Below are 23234 nucleotides of genomic sequence, written 5' to 3'. Positions count from 1 at the left end.
AATATTATTTCTTCTTTATCTACTGGTGATTATGTGAGTGCATATTTTGTTATTCTTTAAACTTTGCATATATATTTAAAGCATTTTTAGTTTATTTATTTATTTACCTATTTTTTTTTTCCCCAGCTGCACTCGAGGTATATGGAAGTTCCCAGGCCAGGGATTAAACTCCCATCTCAGCAGCCACCAGAGACAACACCAGATCCTTAACCTGGTGTGCCACAGCGGAAACTCCTAGCATGCATGCTGTCTTACGATAAAAGTTTAAAGGAGCACATAAAACTATATGTAGCATGATTCCAATTTACATACGTAAATAAATATGCAGATAAAAATGGAAAAAAGACTCGAAATAGTTTAAAGTGTTAATAGTGGGTGGACTGCTCACAATTTTTTTCCTTATATTTTTCTTATGTCCAAATCTTTCATCAATAATCTTGCATTCCTTACTTTGTTTCTAAATGGATCAGTCACAGTTCCCATTGTGACTCAGCAGGTTAAGAACCCAACATTGTCTCTGTGAGGGTGTGGGTTTGATCCCTGGCCTCCCTCAGTGGGTCAAGGCTCTGGCATCGCTGAAAGCTGAGGTGTAGGTCACAGGTGTGGCTCAGATCCAGTGTTGCTGTGCTGTGGCATTGGCCAGCAGCTGCAGCTCCAATTTGACCCCTAGCCTGGGAACTTCCGTATGCCACAGGTGGGGCCATAAAAAGAAGAAAAAAATAATAAAGGAAGTGGGATGAACGGGGAGTTGGGGTTGGTAGAGGCAAACTATTACATTTAGACTAAATAAGCAATGAGGCCCTACCATACAGCACGGGGAACTATGTCCAGTCTCTTGGGATAGACCATGATGGAAGATAATATGAGTAAAAGAATGTATGTATGTATGACTGGGTCACTTTTCTGTACAGCAGAGATTGACACAACACTGTAAATCAACCAAGTGTAATACAAAATAAAGTCTAAAATAAATAAAACAATCAGTCACTTCGCAAGAGCCAGCACAGTGCCTTATTCACAAAGGATACTCAACAGACTGAATGCGGCAATGACTATGTCTGCTCTGGGTTTTTAGAGAACGCTGAGGCCGGGGTTGCCAGGCGCATTGACAGACTTTGCAATCTGCTCCATGTCCTATGTCTAGGCAGCGCTTGTCCCAAGTATCCCAAAGTGATGAGTAGGAACATCCGTACTTGAAAGTGGTGCAAAGGAATGACCTGAGGGATCATTCACTTCTCAACTCCCACCCTCTTCTCCATCCTCCACCTCACTGCCTGGCCCCCAGCATCTCTCCATCTCACTGCCTGGCCCCCAGCATCTCTCACCTGGCTGATACAATGCAGTTCAACGCCCTCCCCAACACCATCTCCCCAGAGTCCCCTCTGCCCTGCACAGCAGTCAAGGTGCTCCTTTTAAGGGGAAAATGGGAGCATATCATTCCTTTGTTTTGAAAACAATGCAATATCTTCCTGTTGTTCTCAAAAATAAATCCTCATTCCTTAACAGGTTTACCCGGCCTGTCCCTGGGCTGGCCCCTGACCGCCTCTCCAATTATTCTACCCTCGTGGCAACTGGTCTTACTGGCCTTCCTTCCTCCATGTCAGGAGACCTTCTGCTTCAGGACATTTTGCACATTCTGTTCCCTCAACCTGGAATACTTTTCCCTTCTCTTCCCTCTACTATCTCCTCACCCCTTCTGGTCCAGCTTAAATGATATTTCTGAGAAAAATTTCCTGGCCCTGCTCCCAACCAGTCTTCTCCACCTCCACCCTTACTTTTCTCCAGCAGCATCTTACTAGTTTCTTCAAAGCACTCTTCACGATCTGTGGTAGTTGTGTGTGTACATCGCAGGTGTGCATGCGTGTGTGTGTGTGTGTGTGTGTGTGTGTGTGTGTGTGTGATGACTGGCATACCGTCTTACCCTTCCCACTTGACCGTCATGTCTGTGTGGGACTTGTATCCCCTTTGCCTACCTTGGCAGAGTGAAGGTTGGCACAGAGACTGGCACCTAATGGGCACCTAATGGATGTTTGATGAATCAATGAACGGGGCAGGTCCATGCTGAAACTGGAAATGCAGCAAGGACCAGTACTAGACTTCCGTGGGAGCTCAGTGGAGTGGGAGAGACACAAACTAATGAGAGTGCAAGGTGCAAACGGATGTTAAGAAGTGTGAACAGAGGGATAAGGAGCTCAGAGAATGGAGCAGAGCGTGGTTCTCAAATGGGGCAAGTACCAGTGAACAGAACCAGGAGCAATGGAGCAGGGGGGAAGCCTGCTTACTACTGTAACTAAGATAATCTAAGTTTCTTAATCAGATGTTTTCAGTTCTATTATTTGAAGAGCTCTCAGGTCTTCCTCCTTCTCCCCTGCATGCAAACTTGAGTGCGTTGAAAAGAAACTTAATAGGTAAGTTTGTCCCAAAGTACATGCCAGGCACATTTTCTAACCATGTGACAGAGATGTGTCCCACCCCTACCCAAATAACACAATTCCCCATGAAAACATTGCAGCTAAGGCGGTTTTAATCCAACACAGGGCTTCACCACTGGCTCCTTAACCCTTGAAGAGCCAATGTCTCCTCCTCTGGGGGGAGCTCACAATTGTCTCATCCAGGAAAAGACAGCCCACTCCCACCCCTGTGCCCTCAGCACATGCCGTGCAAATATGTCAGAGCAGGGTCCCTTCACCTGCCTGTGTTCACACCCTCGGTTTCTGCCAACCCTTTTCCACGTCTTCACCCAATAAAGAAAATTGATTTTTCCTAGCTTTCCCACCCCCCTCCAGCCCCCACTGCACCCTCTACAGAGAGCTGGGTTTCCTTCTATGAAGCCAAATTTTAAAATGGGTAGAAGATAGACATAACCAAAGGGGAAAAAAAAGAAAAGAAAGTTCCCAGGAGTTCCCATCATGGCTTAGTGGTAACAAACCCAATAAGTATCCATGAGGATTAGGGCTGATCCCTGGCCTTGCTCAGTGGGTTAAGGATCTGGCGTTGCCATGAACTGTGGTGTAGGTCACAGGCTTGGCTCAGATCCTGTGTTGCTGTGGCTGTGGTGTAGGCTGGCAGCTGCAGCTCTGATTCCACCCCTAGCCTGGGAACTTCCATATGCTGCAGGTGTGAACTTAAAAATAAAAAAATAAAGATCTCAAAGCAATAATTTTAAAATAAATAACTCCCGGAGTTCCTATTGTGGCTCAGTGGTTATCGAATCAGACCAGGAACCATGAGGTTGCAGGTTTGATCTCTGCCCTTGCTCAGTGGGTTAAGGATCCGGCGTTGCCGTGAGCTGTGGTGTAGGTCGCAGACGTGGCTCGGATCCCATGTTGCTGCGGCTCTGGCGTAGGCTGGCAGCTTTGGCTCCAATTGGACCCCTAGCCTGGGAACCATCATGTAAGAGGGAGCAGCCCTAGAAAAGGCAAAAAAAGACAAAAAAATAAAATAAGTAAATAACTCTCTCTCTAAAACAAACAAACAAACAAACAAAAAAACAGAGTTCCTGTTGTGGCTCAGAGATAATGAACCCAACTAGTATCCATGAGGATGCAGGTTCGATCCCTGGCCTCACTCAGTGGGCTAAGGATCCAGCATTGCTGTGGCTGTGCCATAGGCTGGCAGCTGCAGCCCTGATTGGACCCCTAGCCTGGAAACCTTCTTATGCTATGAGTGTAGCCCTAAAAAAGGAAAAAAACAAAAAACAAAAAACAAAAAAAACCCCCAAGACTCAAAGCAAACAAAAAAGGAAACAAATAAAAAATCCCAGAAGAGCTAAGTTTGCAAAATAAAGTGCTGGTGGTGACAAAGGACGGTTGGTACCACAGAGGGCCCTGAGCGACTGTGAAGCAGGAGGAAATTGAGACAGGGATGGAGGGAGCCGCTTCTGGGCAGAGAACTGGATCCTTCGTGTCCTTTTGTCTAGGTGGGAATTAGTCTCCTCATTCTGCTTATTGCGCAGAGGTTCTTTGAAGCCAGCCCGTGAGCCCTGCTCCCCCCACCCCACCCCTGAGAGGTGTGACATTGCAGGCTCCTCAGTGCTCTAAGCTCCGCCACCCACCGTTTCCCATGTACCCTCTGTGGGCTCTGCCACTGAGCTTGACTTGCCAGTGACTCCCCTGAGTGGAGACGGTAAAGTCCCGGTGTCGCATGGGAGGGACAATAGGATAGACCACATTCACTGCTCACATCGTACTGTGCACGTTTTCACCGCAGCCCCTCTTTAGCTTTTCACCACCTGTGAGAACTCTGGGCCAGGGCCAGGGGCTCCTAAGAAGTGCTCTCAGGGCCTGGAAGATCGTAGGGGACATGGCAGAGGTGTGTTTTGATGTTTAGCAAGGCCAGCCAGGCTGCAGTGCCTCAGGGGAAGCCTCAGTTGTCCACCCTGGAATGAGGGTGGAGCACTGCAAGTGAGCACTGAGGGCGGAGTGAAAGCGGAAAGGGTACCATGATTCTTCTCCATCATTTTCCCTGTGGTGCCCTGCAGAAGAAAGAAATGCAGCTCCCTAGCAGAAGGGCTGAGTATCTCCAGACTCACACTCTTTTTTTTTTTTTTTGACCCCACCCTCAACAGGTATAAGTTCCCAAGCCAGGGATCAAACCTGAGCCAGAGCTGTAACCAGAGCCACAGCAGTGACCACGCTAGATCCTTAACCCACTGAGCCACGAGGGAACTCCAGGCTCATACATTTTAAAAAGGGGGTTTGCTGGAATTCTCGTTGTGGCTCAGCAGGTTAACCACCCAATGTTTTCTCTGTGAGGGAGCAGGTTTGAACCCTGGCTTTGCTCAGTGGGTAAAATCTGGCATTGTGGTGTAAGTCACAGATGTGGCTCAGATCTGGTGTTGCCATGGCTGTGGCATAGGTCTCAGCTGCAGCTCTGATTGGATACCTAGCGTGGGACCTTCCCTATGTTACAGGTGCAGCTGTAAAAAGAAAATAGATAAATAAATAGATAGAGAGAGAGATAAATAAATAAGTGGTATTTTTATAGTTTCAGAAATCCAAATAGGTGGTCATCCAGAAGCTTTGCCCTGGCCTCCTAGTCTGGGCTGGAGATACCTTTTCAGTGCTGCTTTTTGCAAACTGTCATGTTGGTTTGCCCATTTTCAGCTACCCATTGCCTGCATGCTATCCACAGGATGCTCAAAACCATCAAAATAAAATAGAATATTTTTATTTATTTATTTATTTTGTCTTTTTGCCTTTTCTGGGGCCGCTCCTGTGGCATATGGAGGTTCCCAGGCTAGGGGTCCAATCGGAGATGTTGCCGCCGGCCTTCGCCAGAGCCACAGCAATGCGGGATCTGAGCTGCGTCTACAACCTACACCACAGCTCACGGCAACGCTGGATCCTTAACCCACTGAGCAAGGCCAGGGATTGAACCTACTACCTCATGGTTCCTAGTCGGATTCAATAACCACTGAGCCATGACGGGAACGCCTCAAAACCACTCTAATAAAGGGTAGATGGTTACTTCCATTTTACAAAGGAGGAAACTGATGTTGAGAGAGTAGGTCCTTTGATTCCAAAGGACATGAGGGCTGAGCAGCTAGAGGGCAGGGATTATTTTAGTCACCTTTGAACTGGGGACCTGCATCCTGGTTGGTGGACAGCTGACCTTTATTATGTCTTTGGTGAATGAATGAACGCTCTTCTTTTGTGTTCTGCAGAATTCAACTGGAAACTACCACAGCAATGATTTTTAAATTATTTATTTTTATTTTTTGCTTTTTAGGCCAGCACCTGTGGCCTAAAAAGCCACCTGGAAGTTCCCAGGCTAGGGGTTGAATCAGAGATGTAGTTGCAGGCCTATGCCACGGCCACAGCAATGCCAGATCCGAGCCGCATCTTCGACCTACACCACAGCTCATGGCAATGTTGGATCCTTAATCCACTGAGCAAGGCCAGGGATTGAACCCTCAACCTAATGGTTCCTAGTCGGATTTGTTTCCGCTGTGCCATGACAGGAACTCTGATTTTATTTTTTCCTAGAAAAGTGGGCACCCACAAAGCTCTATATTCACTTTCAGGGGACCCCTGGGCCCCTCAAGCCCAACCGAGAATCTCTAAGATGAAGGACTTCTGTGCTGAGTTCCCCTAGAGTTGGCTTTATTCCCAGGTGTGGGCAAGGCAGCTTTCCTCTGCCCGTTAGCGCTAACGCTGCTGACTGTTGGTTCAGTTCTTCTCACATGGACCAAACCCCACTGCTAAGCAGATCAGCAATGCTTTTTGATAAGACTTAATCATGGAGCTGAAAAGGGCCCGGGGGGATTAAATGCCTAAGTGCTGATCCCTGGCCAGGCTGAGAAAGTCAAGCCCAGATGCCATCGGATGAGACGTGGTTGAGCAGCCCGGTGTCTGCTCCACATCCACTAGCCAAAACCATCCCAGCGTGGGAAAGCTCTTTCACTGATGGACATTCTGCTCAGACAAACAGATTCACATTTCTGCTACCCAGAATAACTATGTAGCAGATAGACGTTGACTGCCTTTGGTATCAATCCCTCCTCTAAGCAGAATGTGTACTAGACATTCACCTTAGGAATGTGAAGGCAGCAGCTATTTACATTCTGTTGAATCACTCGAGGTTGCCGTTGGTAGAGGCTAAAAATGGTCAAACCTTGGCACTTTCATAAAGTCCAAACGCATACATGTGGATCTACATATCCGGGCTTTTTTTTTCTTTTTCTTTTTGTCTTTCTAGGGCCACACCCGGGGCATATGAAGGTTCCCAGGCTAGGGGTCAAATCAGAGCTACAGCTGCCAGCATACACCACAGCCACAGCAACGCCAGATCCGAGCCGCATCTGTGTCCTACACCACAGCTCATAGCAACGCCGGATCCTTAACCCACTGAGCAGGGCCAAGGATCAAACCCACGCCCTCATGGTTCCTAGCCGGATTCGTTTCTGCTGCGCCATGATGGGAACTTCTCCAGGCGTTTTTTTAATAGATGGTTCTTGCTCAGTCAAAGAACAGGATGGGCCCCTAGAGATTCTTTGGGCTGATCTGCTCCTTTGGCAGGTGGAGTAAGCTTAAGCCCAGTGAACTTATGTCAACTATCCACGGTCACGGTGCTTAGACGGGAGGTTGAAGTCCTTTAGGCTGGTGCCCTGCACCCACTCTGTCCTAGCAGAGGTCACAAAATTCAATAACTCCCTGTTTCCATCACCTGTGGTGGGTCAACTCACGGGGTGAAAGAAATGAAACCAAGACCATGGCTTGGGAGTGGCCTAGCTTAAGGATCCAGCATTGTCACTGCTGCAGCTCTGTTACTGCTACGGTATGGGTTTGATCTCTGGCCCAGGAACTTCCGGTGCTGTGGACACGACCAAACAAACTTGGGCCCGTGCCCATCAATTTGTTTTCCTTATCTTCATGTCATACGATGACCCCCTCATTCCAGCTGCACCTGTCACAAGTGTGCAGAATCCCTGACAAGGACCGCCCGACACTGTCAGGTAAGTAACACACACGCGATCCCCAAATCAAAGTTCCCTCTCCCTGAAAGACTGGGCTCACTAGCATCATCAACACCTACAAAAGGCAGCCGCATCTTTCCTTTTTATAATGGGAATAGAAAAGGAGAACGATCTACCTTTACCATGAAAGGCCCATTATCAAAAATTTTTTCTTAAATTTGCACCCAAAGGCAATGGCTGAAGAAACGAGAAAGGAAAACACTACAAAAAGAAGGAGGAGGAGAAAAAGAACATGAGAAAAAGAGGGAGGAAGGGAGGAAGGAAGGAAGGAAGGAAGGAAGAGAGGGCCAGGTCTTGTACCAGGAAGATCATTCCTTGTGTAATTTTCTGGGAATAAAATAGAGAGCTTTGTAACTTAATTTCTCAAGAAATTAAGAATTTGCCGTGGAAACTTGCCTCTGCGGTGTGTGAGCGGTGGGGGATGTCTCCCTGTGAAGTCAGGCTGTTCCGTGCCTTCTCGGTGGGACAGGCAAGCTTTTAGGATGCTGCATGAACCTGGCCTGCTGAGTAGCTTCGGCCTGCAGCCAGCTAAGCCCTCGCTCACCCAGCCTGCAATCCCAGGCTTTTATGAACCCAAGTATTTAATCTAATCTTCTGTGGAAAGTTAAATACCAGCCAGCAGCTAGGAATTAACCTTGAGGCCGGAGGGGTTGCAGAGTCTGGCACCGGGCAGGAGTGGCACAAGTTCCCTCTTCAGGCTCCATGATGCCAGCTCCAGCCAGGGCCATGCCTGGGCCCCCAGCGTGGTGAGCTGCCCTCCCTGGGACATGGCCATCTCTGAGTGGCTGGGGCTGCTTGAGGAGAAGGCCAGTCGATGGCTGCACCCAAGGCATATGAAGTTCCCAGGCTAGGAATTATATCCAAGCCACGGCTGTGACCTAAGCCACAGCTGGGGCAACACTGGATCCTTTAACCCACTGCACTGGGCTGGGGATCAAACCCTCATCTCTGAAGCCACCCGAGCCACTGCAGTCAGAGTCTGAACCCCCTGTGCCATGATGGGAACTCGGAGCCACAATTTTGTTGAAATACCCCTTGCTGGGATAATTTCCAAATGACTTAAAACAACACGGTTGTTTGATAAAACTGGCCACAATTAGGTGGTCTACAGAGTGGGTGGAAACAAGTCTGCAAAGCGTGCAGAGACCTTAAAACAGAAGAACAGGGAGTTCCTGTTGTGGTTCAGGGGGTTACACACGCTACCAGTGTCCATGAGGACACAGGTTCCATCCCTGGCCTTACTCAGGGGGTTAAGGATCTAGCGCCGCCGTGAGCTGAGGTGTAGGTCCTGCGTTGCTGTGGTTGTGCCCTAAGCCAGCAGCTGCAGTTCTGATTCATCCCCTAGCCTGGGAACTTCCTTATGCTGAGGGTGTGGCCCTAAAAAGCAAAAATAAAAAATAAAAAATTAAAAAAATAAAAAAATAAAACAAAACAAAGAAACCCCAGCAGAACAAACTCTGCTTACCCAAAGATCCTCATCTATCCTTATCTATCATGGTGGGCAGAGTGGGACTTAATAAAAACTAACATTTTTGGAGTACTTACCACAAGCCAGGTTCTTCCCAAATGCCCTTATTCTATTAGCATCATGTTGTCACAACTCAATGCAGAAGGTATTATAAACTTTACAGCTGAGTAAACCAGGCACAGCAAGGCAGTCAGAGTGACACAGAAGAAGAGCCAAGTCCAGTCCTGAGTGGCGGCTACAGGAGCTACCGTCCACCAAAGTCACTAGAAGTTCATAGGGCTGGCCACTACTCTGTAAGGTAAATATGATGTAAAGAAAAGTTAACCTTGATTCATCGTGGATTTTCTCATTAAATGGTACTCTAAACAATAGGGTTTGAAGTTCACTGGGGGGCAAGAGGAAGGTGGCTGGAATTTAAAATTACCTACAAATTATAGTTGTTAATGAATTAGATGTGATCTGAAGAAATACAAGGATGTCTAAAACTCGGCACCAGCTTCTCATGACACTGTGTGTCCTTGAAAATTGTCTTCGCTGAACAAGATAAGGCAAACCCAATCAGACAGTGATGGTTTGATGGTCCAACTGGACCAAAAGTGCTTCCATAGAAACAAGCTGGACATTCAAATGGGTCCCCAGGAAATTTCACTGGAGTGACTGTGCCACCTGCTGGTGAAACAAGGAACAGACGCCAATCTCACTGCTACAGCCGCCCTGGCTGTTTAACCTCACATCTTGAATTCTCATAGTGCAAAGTTAAGAAGCATCAAAAGAGTGTGCAAGTCCAAGGTTTGGTAATGGGGGCAGGACCAGAAGCTGGTAAATCCTGAGCTTTGGAGGCTGGCAAACCCATGAGCGAATTACACATTACTCCTGATCTGTGGATTCTGCAACTGTAAGATGAAGCGAAGAAGAATCCCTACCTCATTGGGGTGGCCTAAAAATTGGATGAAAGAAAGGACACAGAGCATGTAGTATAGAGCCTGATACATAGTAAGAGAGGAAGTGTCCTACACATGTGAGCTTTTGCTATTACATGGCGGTGAGAAGTAGAGCTTGACCAGCCTCACCAAGGAAAAGAACATTCCAGCACCTGCAGTAGAGTAGCTCTATAATGGTTTGTTTTTACATAGCTCTTCCCTGATACACAATTCATGCAGCTGAAATCCAATGGGTACCTGATGAAATGGATGCAGACGCAGAGTGCAAATGCAAGCCAAGGGTCTGTCACAGCCTGGAGAAGGAAGTGGAAGAGGGACAGAGCTGTGTCTTCTTTGTCCTGATGGGCATCAGCCCTCTTGGCATCTTCTAAAGTCTCTCAGGAGATTCCCTCTGCATCGTCCCCAATGAGAGTAAAATGCTATCCACCCAGACGCAAGGTTCAAGAAAGCAAATGTTCTCTTTCCAAACCAGGTTGCAGCCCACATTGTTACAGGGCACCTCTGCCTCCCAAGGGCATGGTTTTAAATGCTCATGAACTTGCTTTTGGATTTAAAATGGAATGTGGAGTTCCCGTTGTGGCTCAGCAGTAACACACCTGACTAGTATCCACTGGCCTCGCTCAGTGGGTTAAGGATCCAGCATTGCCCTGAGCTGCAGTGTAGGTCGCAGTCATGGCTCGGATCCCGCACTGCTGTGGCTGTGGTGTGGGCTGGCGCTATAGCTCTGATTTGACCCCTAACCTGGGAACTTCCATATGCTTCAGGTGTAGCCTTAAAAAAAAAAAAAAAAAGAAAAAAGATGCTTGGACCTACTGTATGGCACGGAGAACTCTGCCCAATATTCTGCGATAATCTGTGTGGAAAAAGAATCTGAAAGAGAATGGATATGTGTATATGTATAACTGAGTCACTTTACTGTATAGCGGAAATTATCACAACGATCAACTATACCTCAGCAAAATTTAAGAAGAAAACATTTTTTAAAAAGCTGCTTGGAGAAGGACCTCAGTACCACTTCAGAAACATTAATAGTACCTGATGTTTCTGAAGCTCGTAAAACAGGTTTTTGTGGATGGTCTTAGCATGGGTATAATGGTTTTGTGAAAAGCTGGAGCCGGCCATGCTGAGAAACACTGGGAGTTCTGGGCAGCTACACTCTGAGCTTTGAATGTCTCTGCCCGGCTTCAGATTATTACAAGAGACGGCAATGGTTCTTGAGTGGATGACACTGTTTGACTGAGGAACTACTAGAATTTTCTTCTTCTCTGAGCTGCAAACACACTTGACAATTTCCAACAAATAGGGCTTTGCCACAGACTCCTCAAACATGTGGGCTTCTTTGGTTTTGGAACAAAAGAAGCAACCTTGTAGGATGCTTGGGAGATGTGGCTTTAATGATAGAGCAAAGCAAGTTTTGCTACTGTTTATAAAGATCCATGCACCCCTATGTCCATTGCAGCACTATTCACAAGAGCCAAGATATGGAAACAACCTAAATGTCCATGGACAGACGAATGGATTAAGAAGATGTGGTATAAATACACAATGGAATAGTACTCAGCCATAAAAGCAATGAAATACTGCCGAGGCAACAACGTGGAAGCAACTAGAGATTCTCATACTAAGTGAGGTAAGTCAAAAAGAGAAAGACAAATATCACATGATATCACATGTGTGGGATCAAAAATATGGCACAAATTAACTTATCTACAGAACTGAAACGGACCCACAGACATGGAGAACAGACTTGTGGTTGCCAAGGGGGAGGGCGGAGGAGGTGCAACAGACCATTTGGGGTTTGTAGATGCAAACTTTCTAATTACATTTAGAAAGGATCAACAACAAAGTCCTACTTTCTGGCACAGGGAACGATAGCACCCGTGGTATATGAATGTTCTCAGGCTAGGGGTTGAATCGAAGGGGCAGCCGCCAGCCTATGCCACGGCCACAGCAACGTGGGATCCGAGCCACATCTACAACCTACACCACAGCTCACAGCAAGGCCAGATCCTTAACCCACTGAGCGAAGCCAGGGATCGAACCCACATCCTCGTGGATCCTACTCGGATTCGTTAACCACTGAGCCACGAAGGGAACTCCCAACTGTACTTTAATAAAATTATTTTGTAAAGTTTGTCCTCTTCAGGTGGAATCTTCATCCATGGTGCTCTCCCAGCTTTGCTTCTAGGCATGAAAATCTGGTCACCAAATCGTGGCAGGCCTGCTTTGCAAGGTAAAGCCAGAGGATGCCTCAGCTTCATGGTCCTCTATTTTCCCTGACCTTGCTCAAGTTCAGCGAGGCCCAAGTGCACTGTGTCATGGGCTTCACGGCAGGGCAGTGTCTTTAACTTCTGTGAGCAGAAAAATGAGGGTCAGACCAAGCTGGCCCATTGTCTGCGGGAGCATTTCTTCCCCGATGCATTAACCTGGAGTGAATGATGCCTTACCATCATACCAGCGTTATTTTACAAAGATGCTTTTCAAAGAGGAAGAGAATCAAAACAGAGAAGAATCCTCAGCACAGGGGCCACAGGTGTGTGGGGACAGAAACTGGATGGAAAGGCGGGAAGGGACAGCCCCGGGGCCACATCTCCCCTAGAAGCAGTGAGAGGGCCCCTGGACCTTTGGAGGGAAAAGCTGATCAGTCCAGCCAGGAGAACAGGGAAGGGGGTCGGTCTCACCAGCAAACTGGGCGTTCCATTTTGCCAAGAATCAGACCGGCCTTTTGGTCTCTATTTAAACCCCAGCGTCCTGGTGTTGCTGTGGCTGCAGTTAGGCTGGCCCCGGTGGCTCTGATTCGACTATTCTGGGAACTTCCCTATACTACTGTGTGGCCTTGGAAAAAAAAAAAAATTTGCTTCAGATTAACGGCCTCAAGGAGATAGCACAACTTTAGGACTATCCAGAAAAGGGACGTCCCAGAGGAACCTGTTGCCCACCTCTGGAGAATTCCTGATGACCAGTTTCTAGTTGAGGGTCTTTCGAGCCTGATGAGGCAGGGTGCTCAGAATAGGTTCTCCGGAGCTCAGGCTAGAAAAAGAAAATCTAAACCAGAAGCTGCAGTGTTCAAAGTGACCACACGGTGTCCCCACATCGCTGTCAATGTCAGCCAGGCTCACAAAGCAGCCCAGTCCCCACGTGGTCAGTTCGGCGAATTCCGTAGAAATGGCCTTGCGCTGCTCTGGGCAGGTGGGCCCGCCTCCCTGCAGGAACTAACTGTCAGTAGCCCTCAACAAGGTTCGGGCTTATTCCCTTTTAAATTTTTATGTTAGAGAGGAATGGATACAACCATTCTATTCATTGCTTATTGCTGTTGTTTTTGTTGTTATTATTATTATTTCGATAGGCAAGAAATAGCTTTATTCCGAGTTCCTGAGGTGGCACAGTGTTAACGAACATGACTAGTATCCATGAGGACATGAGTTTGATCCCTGGCCTCCATCAGTGGGTTAAGGATCAGGTGTTGCCATGAGCCGTGATGTAGTTGCAGAGGCAGCTTGGATCCCGTCGCTTTGCTCCTATTCATTGTTTTTTGTTTTTTTTTTTTAAATTATTTTTGTTTTGAAACCATTGTAGACTCAGAGGAAGTTACAAAAATGCTGAATCTCCTGTACCCTTCAAACAGCTTCCCCCAGTGGTAACATCTTCTGGTAACTGTAATAAAGTATCAAAGAATCAACATCAGTACAATGCAGTTACTAGACCACAGACTTTATTTAGATTTCACCACTTTCCCTACATTCATAGGTAAGTGTATGTGTGCGTGTGTGTGTGTGTACCACAGACTTTATTTAGATTCCACCATTTCACCTACATTCGTGTGTGTGTGTATTTTGGTACAGTTTCCTCTAATGTATAGATTTAAGGAAATACCACCACAATCAAGGTACAGAGCTGCCCCCTCACCACCAAGAAATTCCCCCACCTGCACCCCTCTCTCCCACTCTCTATCCCCTGGTCACTCTCTATAAACCTGTCATTTTGGGATGTTCTATAAATAGAATTATAGCCTATAACTTTCTGAGACTGGTTTTTCCCCCGCTCCACTCAGCATAATACCTGTGAGATCCATCCAAATTGTCATGTGTGTCAATAGCTAATTTCTTTTCATTTCTGAGGCGTGTTCCGTTATAGGGATGCTTAACCTTTCACTTGCTAGAGGACATCTGAATTTTTTTTTAGGTTTTTGCTATTGTGAATAGAGCTCCTCTGAGCATCCATATACAGGTGTGAGTGTGGACGTAAGTTTTCATTTCTCTGGGATAAATGCCCAAGAGTGCAATTCCTGGGTTATGCCGCAGATGCTTATTTAGTTTGATAAGAAACTGCTAAATTAGGAGTTCCCGTCGTGGCTCAGAGGTTGATGAATCTGACTAGCATCCATGAGGACACACATTCCAACCCTGACCTTGCTCAGTGGGTTAAGGATCCGGCATTGCCATTCGCTGTGGGGTAGGTCACAGGCGAGGCTTGGATCCAGCGTTGCTGTGGCTGTGGTGTAGGCCAGCAGCTGTAGCTCTGATTCAACCCCTAGCCCGGGAAACTCCATATGCCACAGGTGAAGCCCTAAAAAGAAAAAGGAAAGAAAGAAAAAGAAACTGCTAAATTTGTTTCCAGAAATGCTGTACCAGCTTACATTCTGGCCAGCAACAAGTGAAAATTCCAGATTGCTCCATATCCTCATCAGCAAAGCTTTGTGTTTTACATCCATGGTTACGAACTCCTAAGACTTTAGAATATTAAAGTTTTTCTAGTCCAGCCCATTGATTCTACACAAGGAGGAACCAAGATGCTAAGAAAGGATCCCCTCATTTCCCCTTCCCCCAAGTCTCCTTTCATAATTACCATCTTCCCTGCTTGCCCACTGAAAGTCTTGGGCAGAACTGTCTCCTCTTCCTGATGTCTCTGGAAACTTGTCAAAGGTTGGGCATGACCTAAGAGCTTTGATTAAGCCTCGGGGGAAAGTCTTGCCCAGGAAATTCAACCTTGTGTTTTGCTGCCATTGAAGAAACCCGTCTCCAGATGCACTTGCAGATTCTCACATTTTTTTAAATTTTTATTATTATTATTATTTGTCTTTTCTAGGGCCACACTCGTGGCATATGGAGGTTCCCAGGCTAGGGGTCCAATTGGAGCTGTAGCCAGTGGCCCACGCCAGAGCCACAGCAACTCGGGATCCGAGCCGCATCTGTGGTCTACACCACAGCACATGGCAATGCCAGATCCTTAACCCACTGATCAAGGCCAGGGATCGAACCTACAACCTCATGGTTCCTAGTCAGATTTGTTAACCACAGAGCCATGATGGGAACTCCCTTAATTTTTATTTTTTATTATACTTGATTTACAATGTTATGTCAAATTTTGTTGTAGGGCACAGTGAATATATATATATATATATATATATATATATATATATATATATATATATATATTCTTTTTCTCACATTATCCTCAATCATGTTCCATCACAAGTGACTACATACAGTTCCCTGTGCTATACAGCAGGATCTCATTGCTTATCTCCTCTAAATGCAGTGGTTTCCATCAACCAACCCCAAACTCCCTGTCCATCCCACCCCCGCTCCCTCCCCCTTGGCAACCACAAGTCTGTTCTCCATGCCCATGAGTTTGTTTCTTTTCTGTAGAAAGGTTCATTTGTGCCACATATCAGATTCCAGATATAAGTGATATCACATGGTATTTGTCTTACTCTTTCTGACTTACTTCTCTTAGTATGAGGGTCTATAGTTTCACCCACATTGCTGCAAATGGCATTATTTTGTCCTTTTTTATGGCTGAGTAGTATTTCATTGTGTAAATATACTACATCTTCTTATTCTGTTCACCTGTTAATGGACATTTAGGTTGTTTCCCTGTCTTGGCTCTTGTGAATAGTGCTGCAATGAACATAATTGCATTGTATCTTTTTCAATTAAAGTTTTGTCTGAATATATGCCCAGGAGTGGGATTGCTGGGTCATATGGTAGTTCTATATTTAGTTTTCTGAGGTACCTCCATACTGTTTTCCATAGCGGTTGTACCAACTTACATTCGCACCAATGGTGCAAGAGGGTACCCTTTTCTCCACACCCTCTCTAGCATTTGTTATTTGTGGACTTACTAATGATGGGCATTCGGACTGGTGTGAGGTGGTCCCTCATTGTAGTTTTGATTTGCATTTCTCTAATAATCATTGATGTTGAGCATTTTTCCATGTGCCCGTTGCCCATCTGTGTATCTTCTTTGGAGAAATGTCTATTCAGGTCTTCTGTCCATTTTTCAATTGGGTTGTTGGTCACATGAATTTTAATGGACCGTTGCAATAACTTCTCTCAGGAAATTACTAAGAGCATCAAAGTTCAATTATTGTCTGAAGTTGCAGACCATGACTAGACCAGCTTTCAAAGGTTAATCTGCCCCCCGTCCATCAACAATGTCTACAGCCGTTGCCACTAGCTCAGCTATGTCCATTTATTGAGCACCGCCTGTGTTCTAGGCAATGTGCAGGGCCTCCATGCACCACGCCTCTGTCTCTACCCTAACCTGCAAGCTCATCTCACCACTGACCTATGAGGAAAAAAAACGGCTACCAGAAGTCATAATCTTGGATTCAAAAATTTCAATTTTTTTTTTCTTTTTAGGGCCACACCCGTGGCATATGGAGATTCCCAGGCTAGGGGTCAAATCAGAGCTGTAGCCACTGCCAGCCTGCACCACAGCCACAGCCACACCAGATCCTTAACCCACTGAGCGAGGCCAGAGATCAAACTACCATCCTCATGGATGCAAACGATCAGATTCGTTTCTGCTGAGCCATCATGGGAACTCCTTGGACCCAACGATTTTAAAATAAAAGAACCAGTTCTGGGTTATTCTTTTGCACAACTGCTCACAGTACAAAAAGCATAAAATATTGTTTCTGGTGGTCTAAGTGCCTTTTCTTGTCCCTTTCTGAGCAACGGGCCTCTCTCTTCTTGGGTGTTATAGCTGAAATTTAAGTAGCTGGCACCAGGTGGCGCCAAAGCTGAGCTTTTTCGTTGCGTGGACCTGCCAGACCTCTCAGAAGCCCTCCACCGAATCTCAAATCCTGGTGCTTCCCACTCAACTACAGCATTTCTAGCACATTAAGCTCTTTATGAAAAGAGCAGACATCCTTGCTTGCTTAAAAAGCAAATCGCTGAATATTAACACCCACGCCTCTTTCTGAAAGGGTTCCATTTTACAGGAAAAAGAAAAGTACATTGAGGTAGAAGATAGAACCTTTGCACTAAACACCAATTGCTTTAAATTGCTGCTTATTCTAACTTCAACTTTTCCTTATATGGATGCTCCTGGAAGATAGATAACTGTTTCAGACCCATAGAGCATTTTGAGCGATTAAAAGCCATGCATTTCTCTGCAGTTTTCTATGTGATGGAAGTTCAAATCTACCTGTAGCTTTGCTGACTGTTGAGCCTGGAGAATATTTTGAGAACTGAAGTCCTCCCGTTTTGTTTGTCAATGTCCAGTTCCTCCTAACCTATGAATTGCCCGGTTTCTTTCTATGTGGATGAATTATTTTCTGCTTTCTTGTTCTCCCGTACTAAAACCCGAGAGACACAGCTGCTGCATATATGCCGCATGTCCCAATGACCTCTCATTTTCCTGATTCGGATATGTCTTCGACAGGAATTTTCCTTCTTCCTAGTTCTTTTCTTTGAAGTTTCAAGCAGGGTGACCAACTCGTGCTGGCTTGCCTCTGGAATTCTTTTCCCATACTGTGCCCTGGGAACCCCCTGGGTTCCACATAAAACCGGACCGTGTGCGATGCTAGCTTTAGGGTCTGAGTAAAAGTTAACTTACGATGAAATTCAGATTAGGGCCAACCACTGCAGCGGGCTTCCTTCGCAGTGGCACACTTATTACACATTCATTGATTAACTCACTCATTCATGCAGCAGACATGCATGTGTTAAGTAAAACTCGACTCCTTTGGCCATTCCAAACCTACCTACGTGACTCTTAATGTTCTCACCTTTCACCAAAGTTTGGTTTGGTTTGGTTTTGGTTTTGGTTTTTGCCACGCCAGCAGCAGGTGGAAGTTCCCAGGCCAGGGAACTTCCAGAACCCAAGCCACTGCTGTAACGATACGGTGTTCTTAACCCACTGCGCCACAGGAGAACTCTTGCTGCCAACAATTTGTTATATATCTTCTAAGGCCCGCAGTGCTGAATAGAGCATCTAATCTGAACGGACGCTTCATTAGTGATCATTCCATGAAAGAAGAGAAATGAAGGCCCCCCCACTTCCCCCTTGAGGCTCCACTTCTCTGTGGCCCCAAAGCGTATAACTTCAGTCTAGAATCTTACCAGCCTCTGCCTGACACTGAACAATCTCTTAGGCAGGAGTAGCAAAGGGGACATCGTAATGCCCCACGGGGCCTTGGCCCTGGTGGAGACGACAGTGTCCAACATTTTTAGAACCTGCCACAAATTTCCAAAATTCCTTGTTACCCTTCCAAGAATAAAATCTCCCCAAATTTGTGTTCTGTGAGGTTTACATTTATATTTATCAGAGGCTAGTGTTTAGGAAGGACTCAGAACTTCAGGAGCAGGCTGCGTTCCACCCCAGACCCTCAACGGTTCCGAAGAGGAGGCAGTGGGAGCAGGAGGGAGGAATTCGCCTGTGAGGTTGTCCTCTATTCCCAAATAAGTTCCGTCTCTCTTTCCCAGCCAGACTCTCTATAAAAGGGAAAACTGGACAACAGGCAGTGGGAAAGGAGCTCGTCCTGGCAACTTTCTGTGAAACGCGTACACCACGCTGTTTACAAATTCCTGCAGCTAGCCCCAGAGTCCAAATGTAGACAACTCTGTTTATGTAACTAAAATAGATGCTTATACCGTGTGATTAAGGTGGCTACTGGGAGTTGGGCCACAATCGGGAGACCTTGGCTGCAGCTGAGGCCAGAGGTGAGTGCAGGGCACAGAATCCCCTGGGACCCTGGGGCAGGTATGAGCCTTTTTTTTTTTTTTTTTTTTTAGAGACTAGCTTTCGGGTCTAGAAGTCTCCCAAGGACGGCACATCCAAGAGGCAGGGGATAAGCCAGAACCTGGCATCCGTGGCTGGCTGTCTATCCCAGGGGATGGAGCTCTTCCTTGAAGAGGGATCAGCCCAGCACCCTCCCTCTCAGCCAGCTCCCTTCTCAGCACAGTGCTTGGACTGAAGCCCCCATCCTGCACCAACAGAAGACTTGTTCCAACATATGTTTCCAATCAGCCACCCACTTGCTTGGGTCAGTAAGGAGGCTCAAATGTTTTGGGGTAAGGAGACATACAGCCCAATAGAACATTCCCTCCAAACCCTGGTCTCAAACTCACCATGTCCTTCCTACCTCTGGACCCCCCCAGCGTCATGACCAGAATGGCTTCCTTCACAAGACCCATTCGAGTCTCATTTCCTCTCCAGATGTACTCCACCTCTCCCACAGGAAGAAGTTTGCTCCCCGCTGCAGAAAGAGATGACCCATCTCCAGGTCCATCCACCCCACTCCTAGGAGAGCTCCTTGGGGTCAGGGTCTTGGTCTCAGCATCTTGATACCAGCCTTGACCCTGGCACAGAGTCCACCATGGGCACTCATGTTGGTAAGTGGTTTGTCTTGCTGAGTCTGGGGAAGGCAGCACTGACGGGCCGTAGGATGTGAGCAGGAGAAACAGTGCTGGGAATTCTGCTTCAATGCACCCCATCAGCTCCCCACATCCTGAAGGTGGAGGCCCTGTTCTCATGGCTCACAGGGCCGGGCATGGCCACCCCGTTGCCCCCTGCAGCTCACCTGGGTGCCAGACTCTCCATCGCTCTCCTCTGGGTTCCAGTCTCTGTGGACCACAGTTGTTGGAAGGAGCCAGGAGCCTTGGGGGACTTGGCACATCATTTCCTCTCCTAAGACCTGCTGTCCCACCAACTGGATCCACTCTCTGCCTTGTGCTACTCACGGCTCAGCCCTCTGCTTAAAAACTGCACCTCCCTAAGGTCTAGCTCATGTTTCCTCATATGTTTGCACCATAGAGGGGTTAGGGGAGGGGCTGCCATAGCATCTCAAGGTGTGCACACTCCCCTTTGAGAGGCGGAGCAGGGCCCTATCTCCGGGACATCCCCATCCAGTCCTGGCCATGTGGTATGTGGGCAGGAAACCCATCTTTCTCTCCACCATCATCCCCATGCCAAGCCCCATTGCCTGGCTTACTAAGAACAAACGTACACATGAGCTGATGAATGGATGTGCTGATTAATCAACCGAAGGAGGCTGAAGCACCTTTGGGGGGAGAGCCTTAAGCAACTGGAATCCAGGTCACCTGGAGGCAAGATCAAACTGGAACTTGCCCGTGGCCACCAGTGCTTCTGGGGAAGAAAGGGTAGCTGTCCTCTGTGCGAATGAACAGGCTCTTACACGGCAATGGGTCAGTGGAGGAAAGGTGACGGAAAAACCCTCACAGTTGTCGAAAATGTCATTTTATCTTTTCCTTTGGACAAAATAAACACAAGCTCTCTTCACTGAGTCCTTAAGGGGAAGTGGGTGGCTGTGGCTCGTCGTGGGAGGAGGACAGGCTCTTGACCGTCAACATCTCTGATCTCAGAGGCAGACTCAAGGAGAAGGAGGCCCCACTGAAGTCACACTTGGATGCCAGACTCGCCGCGCAAGGGAGGGCGCTGCGGCTGCCAGGACCAGCCCAGGCACACAGGGGGGCATTCACAGCCTCGTGGCCACAGCCCCTCCCATCTGCCCTGTGCACCCCAGCAGCAAACAGAACTCTCTGTCTCCGTGCCGGAGTCAAGCCTGCACAGAATTAACTGTAATAATTGGCAGGTGGGCCGCTGGCTTCTGGGTTTCAATTCACCAGGGGCTCATGAAAAGGGAAGAAAAAAAAAAAAGTGATGTTCTGTTGTAGCCAGTATTTAGCTGGGGCTCGGAGAAGTTTCAGCTTTCCATGACAAGAAACAAACTGTGTGGCTGCAGCTGCCCTGGGCAAACAAGGGCTCCAGGACGGCCTTGGAGAGAGAAGCCCTGGCTGGCCATGATCACTTTGCTCCTTGGGGAAAGAGGAGGAAATAGGCCTTGACCTGCTGCCCTTCTCAGAAGCACAGATAATGGAGAAGAAAGGAGTCTTTCTGGGAGGTTTTTTCCTTGGATGGAAGGGAGTGATCATCACCCCCCAACATTTTTCCATGGCAGGAAGGCCCTCGAAACACTTCACAAGAGTACCTGCAATAAGGATGTTTGTCCCAGCCCACAGCTGAGCCACCATTCACCAGCCTCCACTGTACTTCTGATCTTTGCCCACTGCAGACATCACTAATCAACAGCGCTTATATTTTCTCCTGAGCCTTAGATATGGACTCAGCATCCTTCTCAACACTGTACTCGTGAAGCCACTAAAAATTAATAGGAGTTGGCATGAAAGCCAAAAAATATTTGCCACATCTCTTTTAGTAACTCTGAAGAGGCCAAAGTTACAATCTCACCAAAATTTCTGCAAAGACAGGAGTGCAGCGAAGTCCTATGACGGAGCTGTGGCTTTGCTGCCAGTTACAGCCCCAGCTGGGGATCCTTCGCATTGCTCTCCAGAGAGTGGGCTCTGATGATGACCCTCAGGGAGGGGGACGCTGGGCAGGATTTCACTGGAGACCCACGTACGGCGGCCCAGGCCTGGGGCAGCCAACGCCAAGGGCATGTCTTTTCTGTTCATGGCACCTGCATCCAGTGCTAGTCCTTCTCCTGGAGCTTTTGCCTCCAATCAGCTACAGAGGGACAGAGCAGCCGCCATCCCGAAGTGCTTTCTTGGGGACAGCTGCCCCGTCGGCAGTGACGCTGGCCATGCGCGTCTCCCTTGCTCTTTCTCAGCAGGATGGTTTGCTCCCCTTTTCACTGGAAGCTAGTGGATAGTGCTGGGGTGGGGGGACTGGCTGCCAGGGCTGGGAAACATTGAAGAAGCGGCTTCCCTTGGGGTCAAGCCCACATTCTTCCCAGGGGAGAATGTCCTTAGTTCAGGACCCAGGTGACCCCAACTCTGCTTTCAAGGATGGCCATCCTTGGGCGTCCTTCCAGTGGGCTTTGGGACCAGGTCTCCTAGGTTCCTTTCCCCGGTCCTATTGTTAAGCACATGAGAGATCAAAGCCTGAAGCACCTACAATGGTGCCTCGTTCTTCTCAGCCTGAGGCTGGGAGGAGCTGCCTCCGCCATCGCAAGTTGCAAGTCGAGTGCTGTGTCTTGGGCACTGGCCTACTTCTCCAAAAAGGAGGGAGACCTGGGCAGCCCCTCCCTCTCCCCCACCTCAAGGTGTGGTGGCAGGGCCACTGCTTGGGGTCTCAGATGGCCACTTCAGCTCTCTGAATCGGCTTTCTCCCCTGCAAAATGGGAATAATGACACCACCTCCTAGGATCGCTCTGAGAACAGAATGAGATAGTTTTATGTATAAACTAAAATTTATTTCTTTATATTTTTTTAAGTTACAGAGGAGTTCCCATTGTGGCACAGCAGAAACGGCTAATATCCATGAGGACGCGGGTTCAATCCCTGGCCTCACTCAGTGGGTCAAGGATCTGGCATTGTGGTGAGCTGTGGTGCAGGTCACAGATACAGCTTGGCTCCTGCACTGCTGTGGCTGTGGCTGTGGTGTAGGCCAGCAGCTGCAGCCCTGATTCAACCCGTTCCCTGGGAACCTCCATATGCTTTGGGTGCAGCCCTGAAAAAAGGCAAAAAAAAATTACAGTGGGTTAAAGTATCCAGTGTTTCCTCAGCTGTGGCATAGGTTTCAGCTGCCATTCAGATTCACTCCCTGGCGTGGGAACTCCTCTCTGCCATGGGTGTAGTCATAAAAAATAAAATAAAGTTGATTTACAATGCTGTGCTAATTTCTACTGTACAGTAAAGTGACTTAATGATACACATATACACAGTCTTTATGTATGTACACATTCTTTGCATAAGTATATATGCGCATTCTATACACACACACACACACACACACACACTTTTCCATCGTGGTTTATTCTAGGAAATTGGATAGAGTTCCCTGTGTCGTACGGTAGGACCTCCTTGTCTATCCATTCTAAATGTAATAGTTTACATCTATTAACCCCCAGCTCCCAGTCCATCCCTGTCCCTGCTCCTTGGCCACAAGTCTCTTCTCTAAGTCCGTGAGTCTGTTTCTCTTTTGCAGATAGGTCTATTCATGCCATATTTTAGATTCCATGTACAAGTGTTATCACATGTTGTCTTTCTCTTTCCAACTTACTATACTAATCTCTAGCTGCATCCACGTTGCTGCAAATAACATTATTTCATCCTTTTTCATGGCTGAGTTAACCTAT

General features: G+C 47.4%; 1 long non-coding RNA gene across 2 annotated transcripts in view; it reads left to right on the top strand.

The window, feature by feature from the left end:
• Positions 1-22387, top strand: part of LOC125135644 (uncharacterized) — a 35063-nt gene extending 12676 nt beyond the window's left edge. Inside the window, exons 1-4 of one of the 2 annotated variants that reach the window (XR_007137023.1) lie at positions 11418-11516; positions 18910-19188; positions 19334-19509; positions 20500-22387. This is a non-coding gene — a long non-coding RNA (uncharacterized LOC125135644). Of the gene's footprint in view, positions 1-11417; positions 11517-18909; positions 19189-19333; positions 19510-20499 lie in introns of those variants that run through there. The other variant, XR_007137022.1, reaches the window with a different exon arrangement.
• Positions 22388-23234: the final 847 nt, after the last annotated feature.

Source organism: Phacochoerus africanus, chromosome 1 (assembly GCF_016906955.1).
Source record: "Phacochoerus africanus isolate WHEZ1 chromosome 1, ROS_Pafr_v1, whole genome shotgun sequence".
Classification (NCBI taxonomy): domain Eukaryota; kingdom Metazoa; phylum Chordata; class Mammalia; order Artiodactyla; family Suidae; genus Phacochoerus; species Phacochoerus africanus.
This window is presented reverse-complemented; position numbering and strand designations above follow the sequence as displayed.